The following is a 26,413-nucleotide window of genomic DNA, read 5'->3' on the forward strand; positions in this document are numbered from 1 at the left end:
CAAACGGCATTTTGATAGTCCTTACCGTTCATCCGTAATTGGCTTCCAAAGTTAGTGGGAGGGGCCCGTTTTACCAAAAATTTCAAAAATCGCGAACGAAACGTCCAATTGATCCCAAATTTTAATCACATGTCGAGGGTGGTTTACTCAACGAATCCCCAAAAGCATTTCCACTTTGGTCCATAGGGGGCGCCACAAATGCACAAAACGTAACCGTTCGATGCAAAAACATTATAATTTTTTGACCAATCCACTCCATTAAGTTACACATGATCTCTGATGACATGTGACAATGTAATTGGCTTGCACAATTAGTGGGAGGGCCCTACAAAAATTGTTAAAGCCTGTGACTTTATTTGGACAAATAAATAATTTGTATTTTATAATTCAATAAGTTTTATTATTTAATTGATATTTATTGTTAATTAAATGTTTTTTTGTTTTGTTTAGGAAACATTTGACATTTCCTGGGAGGAATCTACCTGCCTTTTGTGGTTTATTATAATAATAAGTATTTTAAATTATCATTATTATTATTATTATTATTACAATTATTATTATTATTATTATTATTATTATTGCTGTTGTTTCGTTATTTTACTTTTTAGTTATAAAAAACAAAATAACTACATAGAAATATTTCAGTAAAAAAAAAAATTAAGACTAATGTAAGGATCATTTTCAGAGGTTAGAAAATATTTTTCATCTCATTAACTCCCTGGGAGGAATCTACCTGCCTTTTGTGGTTTATTATAATAATAATTATTTTAAATTATTCTTATTCTTATTCTTATTATTATTATTATTATTATTATTATTATTATTATTATTATTATTATTATTATTGCTGTTGTTGTTTTGTTATTTTACTTTTTGGTTATAAAAAACTAAATAACTACATAGAAATATTTCAGTAAAATTCATTTTTTAAGATTAATGTAAGGATCATTTTCAGAGGTTAGAACATATTTTTCTTCTCATTAACTCCTTTTAGTCTTTATTTTTATTTTCATTAGCCTAACTTCTTTTTTTTTTAACTTATACTTTACTTTTAGTTTTATGCCGCTGTTCTATCATGATGTAGCCTCGGTCCCAGCCTCACTTATCTGCAGTGGTGGAAAAAGTACTCAAATGTTTTATTTAAGTAAAAGTATCAATACTGCAATGTAAAAAGTACTTTGTTACAAGTAAAAGTCCGGAATTCAAAATATACTTGAGTAAAAGTACAAAAGTATTGGTATCAAAATGTACTTAAAGTACCAAAAGTAAAAGTACCAAAATGTTTGAAAATAGCAGATCTACAAGCTCACAACGCGTCGCGATGTGAGCTTGTAGATCGGCTATTTTCAAATAGCCTAGTTATATAATAGGTCTAAAGTGGTTAATGTATGTTTTATAATGTAATAATTGATATCTGCAAAGTAACTAGTAACTAAAGTTTTCAAATAATTGTAGTGGAGTAAAAGTACAATATTTGCCTCTGAGATGTAGTGGAGTAAAAGTAAAAGTATAGACAATTGGAAATACTCCAGTAAAGTAAAAGTACCTCAAAATTGTACTTAAGTACAGTACTTGAGTAAATGTACTTAGTTACTTTACACCACTGCTTATCTGCGAAAAGAAGATCATGATCATGATGTCACGTCAGATGATGTAACGATACACGTTAGCGTTGCCATGTCCGCTTATTATAAGCGAATTGTGGCTACTTTTTCTCTCAAGTTGCTCGTAAATATTTGTGGTTGTGACTTTTTGGCATTTTTCTTAAAGTGCAGTTTCTTATCGCAAGGAGTTGTGAGCTTGTTGATCGGCTTTTTTCAAATAGCCTAGTTTTTAAATGGCGAAGGGCTCGCTTCTTTTGGGCTTGTTTTCATAGACCTGGTTGCTTGTTTCTGTCGCAAAACCTGGCAACCCTTAAAGCACATGCTGAGACAAGCCACCCCCCTGCTCCCTTACTTCTCAGAACTTGGTTTGCCGGTCGGAGATATAGTAGCGAGAGAAAGTGCTAACCATTAAACTTCATTTGCCTTTATATCATATCTGATCTACACCTTTTCTTCGGAGGAGTTTCATTTCGTCGTCTTTTGTGTGAGGTGAGTAATAATATAATTGTTGTATTATAGTATAATCCGTCTTATTAGCCGCTAACTTTACAAGCTAACGTCGCATCGTCGTGGATGAACGCCAACCTGGTGTTTGCACTTTTCCCCGTTTTGTTCCGTACATCTACTTAAACGTTCACATTTCAAACAAAGTGTTTACCCGATGGCCATGGATGTTATAATTATGTACGGGCCCTCAGAAGTAGCCGTATCTTCCGTATTGTTCAATTAAAATACTTTTAATCCGATCGGTGGCCATTTTCTCATAGAGTTATATTGTATCAGAGTGCAATACACTTCCCAACCGATAGGGTCACACAGTTGAAAGCATGGCGGAAATGGTGAGAGACTGGCCACCGATCGGATTAAAATGTTTTTTATTGAACAATACGGAACATACTGGTACTTCTGTGGGCCCCTACATAATTGTAACATCCGTGGCCATGAGATAACCACTTTATATTTGAAATGTGAACGTTTATGTAGATGTATGGTTCGTATATGGACAAAGTGCAAACACCAGGTTGAAGTTAATTCCATGGCTAGTTCTGTAGGCTAAGCTAAGTTTGTTTTTGGTGTCGGTGAGACATCGTCTCACAATCGACCATATATCTGTATCAATTCATTATATATAACACAAAATGCAGCTTTTAATCGACTATGCATTTGTTTGTTATATATTCTGTTAAAATAAAACTTGTGATTAAGACCGACAACTAGCCACTAACAGGAATTCTCCTGTAGGACTTAAGTAAGTGTGTGTGAGTGTGTGTGTGTGTGTGTGTGTGTGTGAGAGAGAGCGAGAGAGAGAGAGAGAGAGAGAGAGAGAGAGAGAGCGTGCGTGTGTGTCAATACTGTTTTTGCAATATTTTTACAGATTGAAAAGTAGCAGATCTACAAGCTTACTTGTGTGCTTAGAATAAATTACCTCAATGGAAAAAGCACACTTACACTATTGAATATAGCAGATGTAGAAGCTCATTTGTAGATCTACATAAGATGTGGTGTGAGCAACTGTCTATGTAAATCAATAACAAATGTATCTTAAGTTTAAGTTTGTGTCTAAAATAAATATATTTGTTAATTCATGATAAATATGTTTTAATTCATTTGCAGGTGTGGTGGAGATCTTGTTTGTTGGTGACAAGAGCAGACAGACCTCTTCCAGTGTAACACTACTGCAAGCCAGGTTTGTTAAACCTGACACATTTGTAATCATCTAATGTTTCCATTATGAAAATGGTCTTGGGGTCAAAATGGCAGATCTACAAGCTCATAGCGTGCCACTCGGTACTGCGCTATGAGCTTGTAGATCTGGTATTTTTGAAAAATTGTGCAAATCTTTGAATATATATATTCTATAAATAGTTTGTAAAACACGTATGTTGCTATATCAGTGGTGCTCCAACTTTTCCATGTCAAGGACCCTCAAAATGATATGTATTTGGCCGCGGACTCCCATCTTAAAATGATTTTGAAAAAATGGCACATACAAGCTCATTGCGGGTCATATTATATTTTACAAGTGACCTTGTAGATCTGCTTTTTCAGCTTTTCTCACTATTTGATATGTTTGGCAAATATTTGTAGATGCCTTTGAATACTTGCTTGTAGATCTTCTATTTTTGAATAGCCAAAGAAATCTGTAATTGACACATAGATGCGTCCCCGGTCTTAAGGGGTTGAAAGCAGTTACTGTGTTAACCCAGAAGGAGCATACTAGCAGCCCTACTTAAGTAAGACTGTTTGCATACAGTCTGGTGGTATAGTTGCTGTGTTTTCACGTTGTGGATGCAATGTATTATTTAGTATATTCATTTCCATTTGAAAGTATGCTTTAATAAGCACCTGACAAACAAACATGCTCACTTGTGTGTGCCTAATTGTCTTTGGGTAAATCCAGGGCCAGTGTTTAAGGAGGCATCGCTGTCATATTAGATTTATTTGGCTATATATAGATATACAAGCTCATAGCGCAGCACCAAGTGAGCTTGTAGATCTGCTATTTTTGAAAAACCTTTAAAGTTTGCAAACATTTTTAACTCTGATCTGTGCTTCTGGGGGTCTCTGGAACAACTTATTTTTACATAAGGGTCCGCAGCAAAATACATATAATTTTAGGGGTCCTTTGCCAACATTTTTAACTATATGCCATTGGGAGTCCCTGGAACAACATATTTTGAGATTGGGGTCTGCGGCCAAATGCATATCATTTTGGGGGTCCTTGACATGGAAAAGTGGAGCACATTGTGTGCCACTCTACTATGATGAAGTAAGGCAGTGGTTCTCAAACTTGTTAATTTCAAGGACTTTTATGTAGATGTACAGGCCGTAAATGGATAAAGTGCAAACATCAGGTTGAAGTCATGTTTCAGAGCTAGGTCTGTTTGCTACATCATTGTTTTACATAACATCGTTTCACAATCGACCTATTTGTAACAATCCATTATATAACACAAAATGCAACCTTGCATTTGCTATATACATTGTTAAAATTGTGAATAAACAAACACAGACCACTAGCCACTAACAGGATAAAGTAGGGCTGAGATGAGGTGGGTGTGGGGGTCACACATGGTCACACCACTTAACCTTATTTAAAATAGCAGATCTACAAGCTCATTTTCTGAGCTTCTAGATCTGCTATTGTCCCTATATTGACATGCTCACGCCCTTTTGCTCAGACTGTCTGTCTATCTGTGTACGGCGTGAGTACTGTACAGTGTTGCATTGCTGATTTGGTATGTTGGCAGGTGGCATAGATGGACAAATATTGTACTTGTAATCCATTACAATTATTTGAAATCTTACTTTGTAGATTGTGCTTACTGTTTGAAAACAGGCTATATTAACCACTTCAGCCCTATTTAAACTGTAACTATTTGAAAATGGCAGATCTACAAGTTCACAATGCGACGTGTTGTGAGCTTGTAGATTTGCTATTGTCCAATTATCTCCCAAATTGCCAGACATCTGTAGCCATGTGATAACAAGGCATTATACATATTTGAAAATGGCAGATCTACAAGCTCACTGTAAACGTGTAGCCTTATATTAAATAGCCAATCTACAAACTCACTTGTGAGCTTGTAGATCTACTATTGTCTATTGATATGCATGTACTTTAATAGCTTTGTGTCTAAAATATTGTATTTGTTTTTTTACAGCTCTGGCTGTGGACCCAGGTGACAGACACACCATCCCAGACCTACTGCAAGGTGTGTAACATCCTGATCCTATTTTAGATGTAACTATCTAATGTTGGCTTATTGACATTGTCTTGGGGTCAAATACTAGGTTATGGGGGTCTGTGGTCTATGCATAGGCTAAAAAATGGAAGCTCCTTGACATTACAATAGTTTGAGAACCACTGGTATCCAGGTGACAATTATGTGTTGCTTCAGGTTTCAATTGAGTCGTCAGCTGACTGAAAGGTGATAATACAGGATATGCGTGTGACATCATCATCAAACCCGGAAGTTATGCAGGAATGCCTACTGAGTGTCAAAAAAATACTTTCTGGCCTTGACAGCCCATGCATCCAAACAGAAAAGTCATATCTGATTGCACTTTCGGCGGGGGGAAACATTTAAAAAATATATTAAAAATAAATGAAAAAAGTAATGGAAAATTCATGGCCCCCTCACGCATTAGAGTGTCCTACTAATGTGTGAGGGGGCCTTTATTTTGCCATAACTTCTTTCATTTTTTTTAAATATATTTTTTTAATGTTTATTTTATGTGAAAGTGAAATATCCCTTTAAACAATGTTAAACTCACTTTGCATGTTGCTTTGCCACTCGCTTTGCCACTCGATGTGCCATTCACTTTAAGCATGCTCATATCCTCTATAGGGGGTGATTAGAGGTATTGAATAAATTGCCCATGTTGATGCCCATTAAAGGAGGAGTTCACCCAAAAAATGGGTTTCTTTGCTATTGTCCCGGTTATAGAAAGCTATATAAATGGTGCATTTATATAGCGCTTCTATCCGCAGCGCTTTACATTGATTGTGCCATTAACCCATTCACACACACATTCATACACCGATGGCGGAGGAAACCATGCAAGGCACCAACCTGCTCATCGGGAGCAATTAGGGGTTCAGCGTCTTGCTCAAGGACACTTCGACACTAACTCTAGGGGAGCGCCCCAGCCCGGGATCAAACTGGGAACCTTGTGGTTTTCCAGTTCACTCTACCCGGCCACTCTACCACTGAGCCACTGCCGCCCCATATGCTATATGCTGATAGCCATCATTGCTTTGTGTTTGTTTAGTAACAGGGAACACCCTGTCTCTGCAGGTCCCTTTTAAACAGAAAATAAAGGGTGGGTTGCCAATTTCATCCAATCATAATCAATAAATTGATTGGATAGGCTGGGTCCTGTATGAGTTCTCTCTCCTGATTGGATGAAATTGGTCTCTCAAATTCACAATTTCGTATTAAAGGCAGTTACTGTATTCACCCAGAAGGAGTATACTAGCAGTATCACCCCTACTTAAGTAAGACTGTTTGCATACTGGTACATTGGTGTAGTTAACTGGTATAGTTGCTGTGTTTTCACGTCGTGGATGCAATGTATTTTTTAGTATATTCATTTCCATTTGAAAGTATGCTTTAATAAGTACCTGACAAACAAACATGCTCACTTGTGTGTCTAATTGTCTTGCGGTCAATCCAGGGCCAGTGTTTAAGGAGCCATTGCCAATATCGATAGCTTGATTTACGTATATTGTGATAAGTGCTAGGCATGCCTGAATTTTTTATTAACCCTTTAAGACTGGGATCGCTGCCATTTTAGATTTCTTTGGCTATTCAAAAATAGCAGATATACAAGATCATAGCGCAGCACCAAGTGAGCTTGTAGATCTGCTATATTTGAAAAATCTTGAAAGTTTGCAAACATTTTTAACTCTGATCTGTGCTTCTGGGGGTCCCTGGAACAACACATTTTGACATAAGGGTCCGCTGCCAAATACATATCATATTGGGGTTCCTCTGCGAACATTTTTAACTCGGATATGTGCTTCTGGGAGTCCCTGGAACACCATATTTTGAGATGGGGTCTGCGGCCAAATGCATATCATTTTGCGGGTCCTTGACATGGAAAAGTGGAGCACCAAGACACGTTGGCAGCTAGTAGATCTGCTATTTTTTACTCTTATTGTATGCCACTCTTGTATGATGATGTAGGGCAGTGGTTCTCAAACTTTTATGTAGATGTACTGGCCGTAAATGGATAAAGTGCAAACACCAGGTTGAAGTCATGTTTCAGAGCTAGCTCTGTTAGCTACATCATTGTTTTTCATAACATTGTGTCACAATCCACCTCCGCCTATTTGTAACAATCCATTATATAACACAAAATGCAACCTTGCATATGTTATATATATTCTGTGAAAAATTGTGATTAATAATCCAGAGGCCCAACGAGCCATCGTTAGCCTACTAATGTTACACAGCTGATTGGCAACATGCGTTAAACGCATCCACCACATTACTCTGATCTCCAAACAAGTTGGAGAACACTTTTACTTTGGCTGGTCAATTTAAGATGACAACAGCAACAAAGGTTATTAGTAGACCTGTATGTATGATGATCAGTTAATATTCCAGACAGTGGTGTATCCAAGACGAAGAAGAATTTATAATTTTGTCTAAAATACAGTATTTTTGATTGATATTTTCAGCTGTGGCGTGGCTGTACACCGGACCTGATATCTTGGCCAACACAGCTGTGGACTGAGGGGACCATCCCAGACTGCACTACTGCAAGGTTTGTTTAACATAACATGACACCAAGCGTTTTAGATCTAACTATCTAATGTTAGCATATGGAAATTGTCTTGGGGTCATCCATTCTGTTTTTAATGAATCATTGCCAATATATATACTCTATGTAGCTTAACTCTTTAACTGCCATATCAAGCAAAAAAAAAAACGGTGATTTTACTGTACCTTTGAAAAATCATGGAATAATCTCTGTGACTGCCGTCCTCACAGAGATCGGTGCATTACATGCATGGGGTTATCAAGATTCCCAGGAGGGGTCCCCAAATTATTTTGTTGGTCCCCAGATTATTAGCTTAATTGAAACACATTTTCTTTATTTTTTAAATGCCAACTGACCCAACTCCTATTATTTTTAGCTTATTTTGCACACTTTATTGTCTCCGCCAGGCCGGAAGGCATGGCTGAGACTGTTTTGCACCCTGTGTGTGTGTGTGTGTCATTCTGTCTGTGGACAGTCAATCTCTGGTATCGTTGGCTTGATGGCAGTAAAACTGTGCACACACGCTCTCTGGATGCCAGAGCAGAATTATGTCCCAAATCAGTCACATGGGCCTGTAATTGTACCACCAGGAGGCCGATTTTTGCAAAACACACTTTTGACCGTGCTTCTACACATGTTGTCCAAACATGGCGCTAATCGGTACACAGTATCTCTATTGTCATTAAACAAAACCGGTCTTTCAGATTTGTCATATTCCATCCTCATTGGCTTCCAAAGTTTGCAGGATTGCTCCGTTTTGAACAAAATGCCTCAAATCATGAACACGGCGTGCAATTTCTGTGACATTTTGCAAGCACATTCCCACTTGGCAGAGGAAGAAATGCCACTTGAAAAATGTCACGTCAGCCTCATGGTGGCGTTATAGAAGGTCGATTCATGTTTTTACCTATAACTGCACCGATCTGTGTAAAACTTTGTATGCACACTCCCTAGTGGCCAAGAAAGCCTTTGCCCTGCATTTTTCACATCTGCCTTTTATAGCGCCATCAGGTGGCTGACTTGTGTAAAACTTATTTTTGATATTACTCATTCAGATTTTATCCAAATTGCATGCAAATAGTCATGTGATCAAGATGGATCTGTTGGACCTTTCATATTCCATCCTGATTAGCTAAGATTGACATCTAAAGTGGGCAGCAGTGGCCTATTTTGAACAGAATACCGCAAATTATAGCACCGTCTGATTGCGGTGAAACTTTACACGCACATTCGCACTACTTTGAGATACAAGTGCCACCCTCTTAAAGGTAGGGTAAGTGATATTTTTGGGTTAAAACAAAAAGTATTTTGTTAAAAGGTTAAAGCACTATATTCTGATAATAATCATTGCTATAGAGTGTTTTTTCAGTAACAGGAGTCTCCCCGTCTCTCCAGCTCTTTAATAAACAGAAAATACATTTTCTGGTAGGTGTCAAAATCTCAGCCAATCAGGAGAAAGTACCCATTTTTAAGCTTAATTTTTATAGTGTTCCAGTTCAAATTTTTCCTGCTCATTCCTTAGTGTCATCACTTCCAATTTCACTTGTTTAATCTATATCTTGATTGAGTTCTCTATCCTGATTGGATAAAATTGGAAATGAAACTGAAACTGAAACGAAAATGCATTTTCTGTTTTATAAAGAGCTGGAGAGACATGGAGACTCATTATATGGACAGGACACTCTATAGTAACGAGCACTATCAGAACATAGACCCATTTTGCAATTATTTGAATAATTGCAAATCACTTACCCTACCTTTAACATTGCCCTATTATAGTTCCATCAGGAGGCCGATTTTTGCAAAACAATTGTTTTTAGATTAGTCCCACAAATGTTGTCCAAACATCACGCAAATCGGTACACATTATCTTCATAGTCAATTGATCAAAACAAATCTGTCCAGTTCATATTCATCCTGATTGACACATTCCAAACATTGCTGGCCCACAATAACCTACCTGACCTGGTGGAGACCTGTGCTCCGAGAAGCACTTTCTCTAGTTGCATTCTGTTTCCACACATTTTCAAAAGGTCATGACTATATAGGATTCAATTTAGTCAAAGTCTTAATCAAAACATTCAAATGGAATAAAACAAAATGGTTACACCATTACTCTACAGATAAATGGTAACATTAGTGTTTGCAACAGTAAACTTATAAATTAATGCATTATTTCCCCACACTGCTATACCTAATATAAACTATGCAGATGATATGCGTACTTCAATTCTATGGTGTACTCATCATATACATCATCTTTGGTATACATATATGCTTATGTAATACTTTCTCTCTTTAGTTATACTTTTCCAAATGTTTTGGTTAATATTGTATAAAATGTTGAATAGTTAAAGTTTAACAAGGGATAGTTAGCTTTGTTTGATATAGCCATAATAGCATGAATGGTAGATGGATATAAAATAAAATAAGCACCATACATACAAATGCAGCTGTTAGATTGCTAACACATCAATAATGCACATTATGGAAAGATGAGAGAACTCAACGCAGTCAGAGAAATTACTTCATATGTACCGATACTTGATCATAGACAAAGATTGTAATCAAAAATGTGCCCTTTAAACAGCCATAACTCCAGTTCCGAACATGCTTAACGCGCCAAACTTGGTATGTGCAATAGTAGCTATAACACTTCAAATGGCTATGCTTCAGTGACCCATGTCATAGCAGTGCAACATAGGACTAGGTTTGAAGGCTGCGCAACGGCCTGAAAATCTACCGTCATAAATCTAATTATATCTAAAACTATAGCGCTAGTCTGAAATTGTTCTTTTTTTTTTCTAGTGTTCATCAGATCGGAACAGCTCTTCTGGTGACTGTTTAACGGTAAGTAAGTTAATTCTAGAAGCCTAGAGTGATTTGTGACTAATGCTACACTAGTATTGAAGGTGTTTTTTGGTAAAGAGTGTAAATTCTAATAAAAGTTCAGATCTAAAACTTGGTGACATCATGCCTCGTCGTGGGAAGAGATCTTTCGCTAAAAAGAAATGCTGGGATGCTAAATTGGCCCATACAGATTCACCAAACGGTTGCACAGAGGTCGATGAAGGGACACAAAATATATTTAGTCCAGCCCTGGAGTCTGTGGTAGAAATAGGTCAGCAACATGCACAGTCTGATGTTGAAGAACAAGACAACATTGGCGAGGCCATGGACCTTTCCAACAATGACCCTGTACAACAAGCATGCACCGTGCCACCCTCTGTGAAATCTGTGCAGGCATCCAAAAGCCAAAATCATCATAAGTTTTCCCAAATGTCAAAGAATCGGCAGTGTACATGCATGGGTCTGACATTTTTGGCACACCAACATGAAGGTCTTGACTTGAAGATGGATGATCTTGACAAGATACTGGACAAGGGAGACAGTCTGTATAAAAGAACAATAGAACAACTAAAAAGACAAAAGCTGTTTAAGTCATGCCAGCTGACAATGGAGGAAGTACCTCTCAAGGTGGAAACGGAATACAATACATACTCCGTGAAAAAATCTGACGTGGACATGGGATATATGAGAGCTGAGGGAGAGCCCTACCGACGGCATTGGTGGCTGAAGCTTCAGGAAAGACTTAAGTGTCTGTCTGAGAATGTCAAATATGCACTCCTAACAGTGTCACCACACACCATTGCTGTTTTTAGAGACAGGTCTGGAAGATATGGACTGTTTGACTCTCATCAGAGAAGTGCTGATGGCCTACCGTTGCCTGGAGGAAAAGCTGTAATGATGACCTTCACTCAGTTGGATGATCTATTCGCTAAGATTGACCAGCTAATTGACTTCTCACACTCAAACACTATTGACAAAATGCAGTTTGACTTCATGCCAGTGACATTTGAACAGACAAATGCTCGGTCACCCCATCTGTCAACAACACAAGTTCATCCTGACAACCTGATTAACAAAGAGCCTGTCGATCTAACTAGCCAGGATGAAACAAACACTGAACCTCCAATCACCAAGCATTCTCTGCAGGCAGGCCATTCACCATCAACACAAGTGATGTCAGACACTTCAAATGAAGGAGCCAACAAAATGAGTCAACAACGGAAACGGAAAATAATGAGGAGACAAAAGGACCAACTGCAATCTGATACCAAGGAAAAACCTAGGACTCCGAGGAAGGAATACATGAACAAATACATTGCCATGAGATGTATAACGGATGCAAAATTCAGGACACGGCAAAAACAATTTAAGAACTCATACTTCACAAGAACATACAATGAAGATGAGGAGTTCAGAGGGCAGCATCAAGTCAAAATGAAGGTATATGGCAAAAAGAGGTTCAAAGGAGATGAGGAGTTCAGAGGGCAGCATCAAGTCAAAATGAAGGCTTATGGAAACAAGAGGTTCAAAGGAGATGAGGAGTTCAGAGGGCAGCATCAAGTCAAAATGAAGGCTTATGGAAACAAGAGGTTCAGAGGAGATGAGAAGTTCAGGGAAAAGGTTAGGGAACACATGAAGTCCTACATGGCCCGCAGATGCAAAACGGACACATTCTTCAACATGCGCCGTGACATCCGACGTTCAATGAGAATAAGAAATTATTACAAGGACTTATGTGATGACCTGCGCAAACGGAGCATTGCTGTAAAAGCAAGGAAAGATTTAGCTACTGCGAGGATAGATTTAGCTCCCGCACCCACACAGAATGAGCTACTGCAAGGCGCTATAGCGAGTTTCCAGAACGTCATAAAACATGGACCAACTTTTGTTTGCACAACGTGCCATCGGACTCTTTTCTCTGATCAAGTGTATGTTTGTCATCGGTCAAATTACACGATCAAACCCCGCGTGGTTGCTGCCTGCTTAACAGGCAAATACCTTCATTCGTGTGATGATCAATGTGGAGGGCCGGAAGATTGCACTGTACCCGAAGAAAGGCGAAAAGAGTGGATTTGTCAATGCTGTCACAAAAGTGTAGTAGCAGGAAGAATGCCACGCTTGGCTGTCGCAAACAACCTGGAACTTGCACCCATTCCTCCAGAGCTCCGCCAACTCAATGTGCTGGAAAGACAAATATCGGCAATAGACATACCATTTGCCAAGATTCTCACACTTCCTAAAGGCAAACAGAGTGCTATATATGGTGCTGTGGTGTGCGTGCCAGCAGATGTGGAAACCACAGTAAACACCCTACCCAGAAGGCTCGACTCATCCCGTTTGTACAGGGTGAAACTGAAGAGACGTCTGCGGTACAAAGGTTATCATTTGTTTCACACTGTCAATATGACCAATGTCTTACTGGGCTTGAGGAAACTCATCGAGACACACCCCGACTACAAAAACATCACAATCCGAGATGATGAGAGCATCAACGATGAAAATGTGGAGGGCCATCTTGAAGACCTACCCACTGTTGAACTTGAAGACCTACCCACTGTTGAACAGACGGGCACAGACGAAGTCATGGACAGTTGTGACGACGCCGAAATGATGGAAGTAGCCGATGCGACTGAAACCCTCGACCCATCACAGAGAGTGGATCAACATCCACCCACTGCCCAAGATGAGCAAGATGCGCTGAGACCTGGACATGGCCTGGACAGTTGCTTGGAACCGGATGACATTGGACAAGAGACAATGACATACGGAGATGGCATATTCTGCATCGCCCCAGCTGAAGGAAACAGGCCTGTCAGCTATAGCACAGCCCCTAACCTCGAAGCAAGGGCCTTCCCTACATTGTTTCCAACTGGAGAGAACACGTTGGATCGGAAGAGAAAGCTCAAACTGACACCAAGCAGGTACTTCAACGCAAGGCTTTTCAATGTTGATGATCGTTTTGCAAGAGACCAAAGCTATCTCTTTTTTGCCCAGTTTGTTACAGAGACCCACTTGGCAAAAAACACCATCTCAATTCAATTGAGGAAGGGCAAACCCTTTACCAAGGATGGTCGCAGGATCTCCAACAAGATGTTGCAGGACAAGCATGAAGTTGAGAGACTGGTCAGAAACCGGGATGCAACAAGGTTCATGCAACCCCTTAGGGGGACGCCAGCCTACTGGCAGAAGACCATGTATGATTTGTTTGCCATGGTCCGTCAGTTAGGCCCACCTACCTTCTTTTTGACCTTAAGTGCTGCAGAATTCAGATGGCCAGAGGTCATAACGGCAATAAAAGCACAGCAAGGCCAAATAGTGGATTTTGACAAGCTGGACTGGAATGAGAAATGTGACATCCTCAGAAGCAATGCAGTGACTACCATGCGAATGTTTGACAAGCGAGTTCATTCTGCGTATTCAAAACTGCTGCGGTCTGATGCTCGCCCAATCGGACACGTCATAGACTGGTTCCATAGAATCGAGTATCAAAACCGGGGTTCGCCGCATGTTCACGCCTTAATGTGGGTAGCCGACGCCCCCAAACTTGGAGAAGACTCGGACGAGAAGATATGCGAATTTGCGGACCGCTACATTTCGTGCCAGCTGCCTGATCCAAACGAAAATCCTGTGCTTCACCGAATTGTCCAAGAAGTTCAGATGCACAGCAAAAACCACACAAAGTCCTGTAAGAAAGGTAACAAGACATGCAGGTTTGGATTCCCCAAGGCACCAGTGGACACAACCTGGTTAACTAACCCAACGCCAGTTGATCCAATGGAGGAAGTCACGGATGAAAACGAAAGGGGCGCAACAGGAGGAAATGAAGGAGCAAACGAAAGTGCAAAGAGGAGTACCGAAGGCATAGGCAAACAACAGAGGGCAAGAGCACAAGCTGCTTTGGCCAAACTCAAACCTCTGTATGATCTACTTCTGGACTTGCCATCAGAACTGACCGATCTCTCAGAGTTGCTGGCAAAGTGCAATTTGACTCACGAAGAGTACGACAGCTATCTTGAAGACTTGAGGAATGTCCAGGTCCTCTTGATGAAGCGTGGAGTCAAGGACTGCTATGTGAACAACTACAACCCAGTTTTGCTGGAGGCCTGGAATGCCAACATGGATATCCAGTTTGTCCTGGACCACTTTGTTTGCATCTCATACATGCTGTCCTACATATCCAAGGCCGAACATGAGATGGGTGAGCTTCTGAAACAAGTAGTCGAAGGCATAGACCCCACAAAAGTGACCGAAAGGGGTGCAATGAACGAACTTGTTCACGCATATGTGAAAAACAGACAGGTTAGCTCTCAGGAGGCAGTGGCCCGAACTTGCAGCTTGCAATTGAAGGAATGCTCCCGCGAAGTTGTCTTCCTCCCGACGGATGACAATGCAATGAAAATGAGCCTCCCGCTCAGCTTGCTGCAGAAAAGACCAGCCGATTCGAACCAAGTGTGGATGTCAGGGCTTCTTGACAAATACAACGCCAGACCCAAAACACTGGTGTTTGACAACATGTGTCTAGCAGAATTTGCATCCGAGTACAGGATTGTGTACGGTAGCGAAGCAAAAAAGCCAGATTGCCTGAAGCTGTCTGACAACATGGGAACCATTAAGAAGCGCTCGACGGATGGCCGACCCGCGGTTATCAGATACGCGAAGTTCTCGGAACAGAAGGACCCCGAGAAATACTTCGGCAACTTGCTGAAGGCTTACCTTCCGCATCGCTATCAGACCACACTGAAAACCGCAATCTTCCCCACCTACAAGGAGTTCTACGACTCTGCGTCTGTGAAAATACCTGGACAAAAATGGACATGCCGCGCAAATGCCATTGTTGATGAGAACAAAATGAGGTATGAAAAACACAGCAAATCGATGGAAGAAGCATTAGAGGAATTCATGAAGCATGGCCCTGCGGAAGATGCGTGGGCCAACATTGCCCCAGAAAATGAGCTCGAGCGGATGGAATGTCTTGCCGAACAAGATCAAGATCCACAGGCAGACGACGAACAAGACGACGTCCCAGAGTTCAGTTGTCAAGAGGTGGGTACAATTGTTGGTCACAGGGTATCGGCTCCGCAAATGAGCCTCGATTATCTGCGTTCAATGTGTCGAAACCTCAACCGGACTCAAGCCTCCATCTTTCACTCTGTACGTGAATGGTGCTTCAAGAGCGTACTCGACCAGAAACCCGAACCCTTCTTCTTCTTTGTCACTGGGGGTGCTGGAACTGGCAAATCACACCTGATCAAGTGCATCTACGGTGAGGCAACACGGATTCTCCGTCGACTCCCCAGACTGTTTGAGGAGACGGATGCATCCATGCCCACAGTGCTGCTGTCTGCGTTTACAGGAACTGCGGCATACAACATCGCGGGAAACACACTGCATTCCCTGTTGAAGTTGCCAAGAAAATTGAAACCACCCTACATAGGACTGGGAAACAAATTGGATGACGTGAGGGCAAAGCTGGGAAATGCGGAGATCATCGTCATAGATGAGGTGTCGATGATTTCAAAGGCTATGTTTATCTACATCCACTGGAGACTGCAAGAGATTAAAGGCAGTAAGAGGCCATTCGGCGGCATGTCGGTACTTGTAGTAGGCGACTTTTACCAGCTCCCTCCAACGTCAAGTGGGAAACCGCTCTGTGTGCTCGAGGAAGGCAAACCGGACCTTCTGCTCGAACACTTTCAGATGATCACGTTGACCGAGATCATGCGACAGAAAGATGATCTGCCCTACGCAGAGCTTCTGAATAGGTTGAGAGTCAAAGCGAAGAAGGATCCGCTGAGTGACGGAGACAAAGCACTCCTTGCTCAGAGAGTGACTGTGCGTGACCGTTGTCCTAAGGATGTTGTGCACATCTTCGCAACCAACAAAGAGGTGTCCGAACACAACGCCAAATCTTTGTCTGCGCTCCACAGCCACATCGTCAACATACCCGCGGAAGACTACAAGCAAGTCCATAACCACAAGACTCGCCTTGCCAGTCCCTGTACAGGAGAGCAGAACGATCTTCTTGACAACTTGCAGGTTGCAGAAGGCGCCCCAATCGTGATCATCAGGAACATAGATGTGGAGGATGGCCTTGTGAACGGGACATTTGGCAAGATGGCTAGTGTAGAGATGCACGTAAACGAGGACGGGAGTAGAGTAGCCAAGCTTTGGCTTGTAGTAGACAAGCCTGAAGCAGGACAGAAATACCGGAAAACTACACCTGGCAGTACACAAGTGTACGTCGAGAGATATGAGGAACACCTGAGCAATAACACGCTTCGTAGGCAATTTCCCATCAAGTTGGCATATGCTTGCACAGCTCACAAAGTCCAAGGCATGACTACACAATCTGCTGTGGTTTCCTTGAAACGGATCTTCCAACCAGGCATGGCCTACGTTGCCCTCAGTAGGACAACGTCATTGCAAGGATTGCACATCATTGACTTCGATGCGAAGAAAATCTATGCTGATCCTGCAATCACAGCTGCCCTGGAATCCATGAAGACCGCCTCACTGGACAGTGTTATGCCACTGTTGAAGTATCGAGAGACGACAGGCCAGGCGCAAACACTCGCGATTGTCCATCACAACACGCAAAGTTTACCGGCACACATTCAGGACATCAAAAAACATCACGAACTGACCCATGCAGATGTCCTGTGCTTGACCGAGACGCATCTCACCGGCTCCTTTGTGGCTGACAGTCTCCAATTGGATGGATACACCATGTTCAGCCGCAACAAGCACATCTCGTACACCAGCCGTCCTGAACGTGCAGAACAGAATGGCGGTGGCGTCGCTGTGTATGTGAAGGACCATTTCCAGGCATGTGAAAAGCGTTACCTACACAATGTGACAAACCTCGAGTTTGTGGTCGTCAAGATAGAGTCCCCTGTCAAGCTTCTGATCGCTGCAGTGTACAGACCACCACGTTACGATGACCCGTTCATGGAAAATCTGAAGGCGCTTCTGGACTCCTTAGAAGTGATGGACCACCATCCCATCGTAGTCTGTGGTGATTTCAACGAAAATCTACTGGCCAGTGTAGGTACTCCGATAGCGATGCTGCTCGAGTCCAGAGGATACACACAACTGATCAAGGAGAAGACTACTGACAAAAACACGCTGTTGGATCACATTTACATCTCAAGACCAGAGCAATGTCTACAGTCTGGAGTACTACGTACGTACTACAGCTACCATGATCCTGTGTATTGCGTATTATCCTCCGATCAGGACTAGTGCATAGCCTGCAAGACAAGCTTGCAAACACTGGAACCATGTAGACCTTAGTTTCAAGGACATCGTGCTCTTTCCCACCAAACGCATTCTGACCTGCTCTTATAAATCACATCTGCCGCACTCAATAACAAAAGGATTGCGAACAATGGAACCTCTTGATCACCAACCCTGTCATTGGATATATCACTGGAACATGTGAATGAGCTGCCCAAATAGTGGTCACCAGAGATGATCGTTTGACGGTATGAACTATTCATAGCCAACGCTACATCATTCTCTGGTGCCACTCCAGCGCAAAGTCTCATCTGCCACACTAAATAACAAACGGATTGCGAACAATGGAACCTCTTGATCACCAACCCTGTCATTGGATATATCACTGGAACATGTGAATCAGCTGCCCAAGTAGTGACCGGGCCTCATCGTAGCCGCACCTATACTTTGGAATCTCCCATTACGCAGCAGCCAAATCTCACCTTTTTTCTCTTGTCGCTAGTATTATTCATATTGTAGCATTGTTTTGTCTTTTTTCATAATTACTGATTGTGAAGCATTTGTTTGAAAAGAACACTAACACTTGTTTCCCTGTTTTTCAGAAGCCGTCCAGCACTGATATTGTTTTTGCCTTTAACCATTTTCTACATTTCAGGAATGTTCTTTGTGAATAATTGTCATATTTCTAATTGTCATTTATGTTGTGGGTCGTGAACCGGTAGTACCCAATTTCTATAAACACAATATTGGCCATCCCTGAATGTAATAACAAACTCACACATAAAATAATCAATTCTAAAAAATGCATAACAAACTATTTTGGATTGTATACTGCCTTTTCATGACCCACTACCTTATATTTACATGTGCATGTTGTAAATGTTTTAACTCACCATTTGTTTTTAGGGCTGTAAGACTGTAACACTTATTAGGACTAAATTATTTTTTAATAAATGTTGTCAAAAAATTTAATTTTATTCAAACAGCCAATATACAAGCATTAAAATAGGACTTAATTTCTTAATTAAACTAATAAATGTAATCCCAAAATAATTATGGAAAATGTTACACATTGATTCATTGATAAATACAAAATTAGATATCTACAAAATACACTTTGAGATAATTCACTTAATCAATATAGTTGCAGCCCTAAAAGTTTTACTTATTTTTCAGAATGTTACATTTATTAGTTTGTTTAATATATTTACCAGGAGCTTGCTTGATCGCCTTTTTTAACAAAGGGGTCGGTGCAAGAATTTTTTCCCCGTGCACTCCTAAATTGGCTGAAATAGGAGGCGGGTTTTTTGCTTCACCCTGGAAAATATTGAAATTACTTAAAGGTTAGAATATAATTTTGGACAATAACAGTAATAGTAGTAATAATAATAACCATTAGAGCATCAATAATATATCTGTCAATAATAAACTGTTTACAGGCATTGTAATAGTTATCATAAAATATAATTGTTTAATTGTCACTAATAACTCATATTAACCTATATATAGAATCATAAAATATGACCATAATTACATATAATCATAATAACTATAGTAAAAATAATTGATAGGACATTATACCAAATATATTAATGGTGTTGCTTACAGTAAAGGTACCAATAATACAATTGTGTTAATAAATACTTTAAACTATATCTGCTCTGCTTTGTCTCTACTTATTTTTCTTTTTGCCATGTGTTTGAAAAGTGAATCTATATGTTTGGTAATGTATTTAGTCACATGTATTTAACATTTACAATGAATACAGATGTGTTTTTTTTAAATTTGTATTACTATTCTCAATCAGAAGGGTTCTTCACTACTAAAGCTGAACAAAAAGTGAAACTTTGGAATGTAACATCTCATTAATGCCTAAACCCATACACATATGAACATAATATACACAAGTTGTTCGTTTAACTGACAATAATTCTTGCCTTCTATAATTTGGTGTTTTAAGCTTGTAATTGAAAGTGTCAGACTATAATCTCTGCCTGCTGGACAAAATGGACTTCAATCCCTCTACTGTGTGTACAATTGTGAAGCAATCTACATGGACATTAGAGCTTATCCAAAACTCCTGCCTGGTGATGACAAGTCTGTCACAATGTAGGCTAAACAATAGTTTTTCATTGTGGTATTGACACCATTAAGTAACACTGATGTGCCTGATATGCTGGGGAGTATCTATCTTACAATATACAAAATGGAATGGCTACTAGCCAGGTCGACAAGTATCGTAATGGTTCCACATGTATTATATGGTGAGACATTCACAAGTACATTACAAGGTATTTAATATCTATTATCAGGCTGGGGAAAAAAAGGTGCTGAATCTTATACTAAAAACATGACAATATAAGTGTGGGGAAAACGTGAAATGTCTTCTGAGTATTTACAACTTGTTTGCAAATCGCAGATATGCCATTTACTCTATATACACAGGGTATTTTCTCCTCACAATGTCTCAGATCAGAACAATAAGGTAAAAAAAATGGCAAGTCTGCTTTAATAATTTATTTTGAGACCTATAACACCATCTTCTTCTTCCACTGGGGACTGAACTGTGAACTACTATGTGACGATGGATTCCTTGGACCCCCATGGCCGCAACCCAGAACTCTGCGTTGGCGCAACCACACTTTGCAATTGCCCTGAATTGCGACGCGTCTAGTATTAACATTGTTCTTGAACAATGTTAATAAACAATATTTCAAACTGCATCTCCTCCCACAGTTTTTATTCCCCAATTTCGTGCCATATGTCAATATGACCGTCTTGACCGGGAATCGTGCGCTTGTATTTTGTTAAGAGATTGGTTGCAAAGTTTTATTGATATTGATTTATTAGTGCATTAAATGTCCCCATCCACTTTAATGGAAAAGTGAAAAAACTCAAATTCAAGTATTTTTTTCTCAGAAACCGTAAGAGCTAGAGTTACCAGATTTGGAGGGGAGGTTTATAATTTAGTCTGAAATTATTTAAAAAATAATCACACCATTCGGCCTCATGGTGGCGCTATAACAGCCCACTTTACGTTTTTGGCCTATAACTTTTGAACCGTAGGTTGTAGAATAAAAATCTTTTTTTCCCTAGATTCCTTGGGTCATAACGCAACTCCCCATATAGGCCACGCCCATTTGCGTCAGGATAGATTTTCCGCCATTTTGAATTTTCTTCAAAACACACTTTTTGCACCTTTTCCTACAGATTTTTCCCAAATCTCACAAAAATCGGTATACATGATCTCTGGACCCATGCGATAATCTGGACCGAAACAGAATTTTGATAGTCCATACCGTTCGTCCGTAAATGGCTTCCAAAGTTAGCGGGAGGGGCCGTTTTACAAAAAAGCCCACAAATCACGAACAAAACGTCCAGTCAATCCCAAATTTGAATCACATGTCAAGTGTGGTTTACTCAACAAATCCCCAAAAGAATTTCCACTTTGATCCATAGGGGGCGCACACAAATGCTCAAAATGTAACCGTTTGATGCAAAAACCTTATGTTGGGGGATCACTCCTCTCAAAATGAAACGCAAGTGATCTCAGGAGTGACGTGACAATGTAATTGGCGCAGCCTCCCACGGTATTCCTCCCAGCGTATTCCTCGAGTCCCGACCGGCGTCGGCGCAACCACACTTTGCAATTGCCCTGAATTGCGACGCGTCTAGTATTAACATTGTTCTTGAACAATGTTAATAAACAATATTTCAAACCGCATCTCCTCCCACAGTTTTTATTCCCCAATTTCGTGCCATATGTCAAAATGACCGTCTTGACCGGGAATCGTGCGCTTGTATTTTGCTAAGAGATTGGTTAAATAGTTTAATTGATATTGATTTATTAGTGCATTAAATTTCCCCATCCGCTTTAATGGAAAAGTGAAAAAACTCAAATTCAAGTATTTTTTTCTCAGAAATCGTAAGAGCTAGAGTTACCAGATTTGGAGGGGAGGTTCATAATTTAGTCCAAAATTATTATACAAATAATTACACCATTCGGCCTCATGGTGGCGCTATAACAGCCGCCTTTACGTTTTGGCCTTTAACTCTTGAACCGTAGGTCGTAGAATAAAAATCTCTTTTCCCCTGGATTCCTTGGGTTACGACGCATCTCCCCATATAGGCCACGCCCATTTGCGTCAGGATAGATTTTCCGCCATTTTGAATTTTCTTCAAAACACACTTTTTGCACCTTTTCCTACAGATTTTTCCCAAATCTCACAAAAATCGGTACACATGATCTCTGGACCCATGCGATAATCTGGACCGAAACAGAATTTTGATAGTCCATACCGTTCGTCCGTAAATGGCTTCCAAAGTTAGCGGGAGGGGCCCGTTTTACAAAAAAGCCCACAAATCACGAACAAAACGTCCAGTCAATCCCAAATTTGAATCACATGTCAAGTGTGGTTTACTCAACGAATCCCCAAAATAATTTCCACTTTGATCCATAGGGGGCGCCACAAATGCTCAAAATGTAACCGTTTGATGCAAAAACCTTATTTTGGGGGGATCAATCCTCTCAAAATGAAACGCAAGTGATCTCAGGAGTTACGTGACAATGTAATTGGCACAGCCTCCGACGTTATTCCTCCCAGCGTATTCCTCGAGTCCCGGCGGCAGCGACCCGCGACAGAATTTTGATAGTCCATACCGTTTGTCCGTAAATGGCTTCCAAAGTTAGCGGGAGGGGCCCGTTTTACAAAAAAGCCCACAAATCACGAACAAAACGTCCAGTCAATCCCAAATTTGAATCACATGTCAAGTGTGGTTTACTCAACAAATCCCCAAAATAATTTCCACTTTGATCCATAGGGGGCGCCACAAATGCTCAAAATGTAATCGTTTGATGCAAAAACCTTATTTTGAGGGGATCAATCCTCTCAAAATGAAACGCAAGTGATCTCAGGAGTTACGTGACAATGTAATTGGCACAGCCTCCGACGTTATTCCTCCCAGCGTATTCCTCGAGTCCCGGCGGCAGCGACCCGCGACTAGCGTCGGTGCAACCACACTCTGCAATTGCCCTGAATTGCGACGCGTCTAGTTATTATTATGCTAGATAAACAATAGTTTAGATCGTCTCTCCTCCCACAGTTTATTTTTCCCAATTTAGTGCCATATGTCAAAATGACCGGCCTCACCGGGAATCGTGCGCTTGTATAAGGCTAAGAGATTGGTTGCATAGTTTTATTGATATTGATTTATTAGTGCATTAAATTTCCCCATCCACTTTAATGGAAAAGTGCAAAAACTCAAATTCAAGTATTTTTTTCTCAGAAACCGTAAGAGCTAGAGTTACCAGATTTGGAGGGGAGGTTCCTAATTTAGTCCGAAATTATTGATAAAATAATTACACTAATCGGCCACATGGTGGCGCTATAACAGCCCCCTTTACGTTTTGGCCTATAACTCTTGAACCGTAGGTCGTAAAATCAAAATTTATTTTTCCCTAGATTCCTTGGGTCATGACGCATCTCCCCATATAGGCCACGCCCATTTGCGTCAGGATAGATTTTCCGCCATTTTGAATTTTCTTCAAAACACACTTTTTGCTCCTCCTCCCATATATTTTGTCCAAATTTAACAAAAATCGGTACACATGATCTCTGGGCCCATGCGATAAACATATCCAAACGGCATTTTGATAGTCCTTACCGTTCGTCCGTAAATGGCTTCCGAAGTTAGCGGGAGGGGCCCGTTTTATCAAAAATGCCAAAAATCACAAACAAAACGTCCAATCGATCCCAAATAATCCCAATAATTTCCACTTTGATCCATAGGGGGCGCCACAAATGCTCAGAATGTAACCGTTTGATGCAAAAACCTTATTTTGGGGGGATCAATCCTCTCAAAATGAAACGCAAGTGATCTCAGGAGTTACGTGACAATGTAATTGGCACAGCCTCCGACGGTATTCCTCCCAGCGTATTCCTCGAGTCCCGGCGACAGCGACCCGCGACTAGCGTCGGTGCAACCACACTCTGCAATTGCCCAGAATTGCGACGCGTCTAGTTAGACTTGTTCTACAGTTTCTTGCTTATTTATTTACTCTTCCCTAGTTTATTCTAACTCTGCAACTGCTAGAGCTTGAGCACAAAAGGGACATTTTCCTTCTCCTTTCTGTGTTTTACTTTGTAAAATGTTGTGTTATGCATCACAGTAGGCCTACAATTCAAGTAACCCCTATACTCAATGTTTCCCAAACAGTGGGTCGGGACCCATGTTTGGGTCGTGGACCAATTTTTCTGGGTCTTGAGTAAATATCCCCTGTTTGTTTTGTTTCCTACGTATACAAATAGACAAATACAATCATTTTCATCAATTAAAAACTATTCCAACATTTTTCAAAAGTATTTCATGAATTAAATTAAAAGAAATACAAAAATGTTCAATAAATCAAAAAAACACTTATAGGCCTATTGGTAACCGGAGTCCCTCAGGGCTCAATACTCGTATCTTTTCTGTTTTCTGTTATTGTGGGGAAAGCTTTCGCTGAAAATAGCAGATCTACAAGCTCACAAAGCGACGCGCTGTGTCGCGTTGTGAGCTTGTCAATCTACTATTTTCAGCGAAAGCTTTCACCACAATAGGGATGCTGGGGTTTAAGTGGTAAGTGGTAAGAAGTAGTGAAAATAGCAGATCTACAGAAGATGTAGATCTGCTTGTAGAACTGCTATTTCCGGGTCTCGGAACAAACGTCTCATTTCTCTTTTGGGTCTTGAGACAAAAAGGTGTGAGAACCAACTGCTCTAACTCATCCTCTCCATCCTCACACAGAACGCTCCCTGATCCCCCCGAGGAGGCTGGACACCCTCAGGAAGGTGGTGCCAGACCCTGCGCCAAATGGGGCAGGAAGGCGCCGGTGCCCTTTCCCAGGAGACCTCCCCCTCTGCCACCACCTTCCTCCTGGAGGGTGCCGGACCACTTGCCCCCCCCCCAGGGGGGACAACGGGGGGGCAGGTGGGGACCCCTTACTTAGACGCTCATCATCACAGGGGTCTGGCCGTTCACATCACAGGCCCTGAGAGGCCGTTGTGTGTTTGTTTTGTTGCACAAACGTTTAAAAATATAGACAAATTACAACTTTTCATCAATTAAAAACTATTCCAACATTTTTCAAAAGTATTTCATGAATTAAATAAAAGAAATCTAATAATTTCCAATAAATCAAAAACACACTTAAAGGAGCATTACACCCCTGGAAGAACTTGCAGTCACTCAATGTTAATAATATATATATTAATTATCTATTATAATATAGTAGATAACAGTAGCAAAATTTCAAATTTGCACCCTATGGCCCGAAAAATATAGAAGTCTTGACTTTGACTGGATGACTGGGGTTTGGCTGCATTACTACAATGACCACAATGCTTTGTGGCACTGCTCTTCCTTGTGGGGAGGAGGCTGCGTGGGGGCGTGGTCTACATTGTAACTTTCCCCTCCCAGTTCTCACTACAACAACATCAACAAACACATACAGCACATTGGCCAGTGTTGCCATGTCTGCTTATTATAAGCGGCTGGTTTCTAAAATGTAGTTGATATTTGGGCTCGTTTCCAAATGTTTTGATTGTTGTTTATGTGAGGGGTAGGACCTTAGGACCTGGGAGCTCAGAGCAGGTGGCAGGAACAGCCTATGGTAAGGGGAGCTCTCGTGAGAGCAGAGAGAGTCGCGTTTGTTCTCGCACGTCGTGTGTGTTGCTCTGAGTTAGCGTCTCACCGGTGGCCAGCACCGTGCATCCAAACTTTACCACAGAGGTATGTTACAAAATGCATTTCGGGATATGCTTCATTTGTTTGTTTTATGAGTTGTTTTTGTACTTATTGAAACCATTACTTACTGAATGATTACTGCACTCCTAGAATCTCTGGTGCTGTGCAGCAGTCAGCAGACTTGTGTGGGAGCCAGAAACCACACATTATGTGTATTAACAGAGTCTGAGGTAGGAGTTAACTTATATGTTCATGGTGTTTGACCTAGAGGCTCATGTACATAATAGAGTTTATTGCATTCACCCAGCATGGTTGTTTATGACTAAACCTACACTGTTTTGTATGTTTAAATAATATGATTTTCTGCATTATATTGTAGAGTGCCAGATCGAACCAGACCCTGGTCAGCCCATGCTCCTGCCGTTGGGTGCACAGGTGCCTATAGGGCCTATAGGTAGGAAGATGGGCTTGCCAGTATATTGTATGTATTGTGTAATGATGATGGTGCTCAGTGATTAATTAGTGTTTTTGTATTATTGTAGGCTGAACTGGTGACACACAGGATTGTGGTCAGCAGGCAGCCGCTGCTCTTTTTCTCCATTTAGTTTATTTTATTAGTTATGCTCAAGTGCCTCCTTGTGTGCAGTTTATAAAGATTCCTCATTGATCGTACCTTTCACATTGATGACCGTGCTTGCCCCTTTCCCCCCTTTTGTAAGAGTGCA

At 40.8% G+C, this 26,413-nt stretch overlaps 1 long non-coding RNA gene across 1 annotated transcript; it reads left to right on the forward strand.

Annotated features, from left to right (window-relative positions):
• Positions 1-1,966: 1,966 nt before the first annotated feature.
• On the forward strand, positions 1,967-19,486 carry LOC308081118. The gene is made up of 6 exons (XR_013932798.1): positions 1,967-2,093; positions 3,219-3,291; positions 5,270-5,320; positions 7,795-7,880; positions 10,686-10,727; positions 18,566-19,486. It is a non-coding gene; the product is annotated as an uncharacterized lncRNA (long non-coding RNA).
• The last annotated feature ends 6,927 nt before the right edge of the window (positions 19,487-26,413 follow it).

Source organism: Gymnoscopelus braueri (genome assembly GCF_963280865.1).
Source record: "Gymnoscopelus braueri genome assembly, contig: SCAFFOLD_121, whole genome shotgun sequence".
Classification (NCBI taxonomy): Eukaryota; Metazoa; Chordata; class Actinopteri; order Myctophiformes; family Myctophidae; genus Gymnoscopelus; species Gymnoscopelus braueri.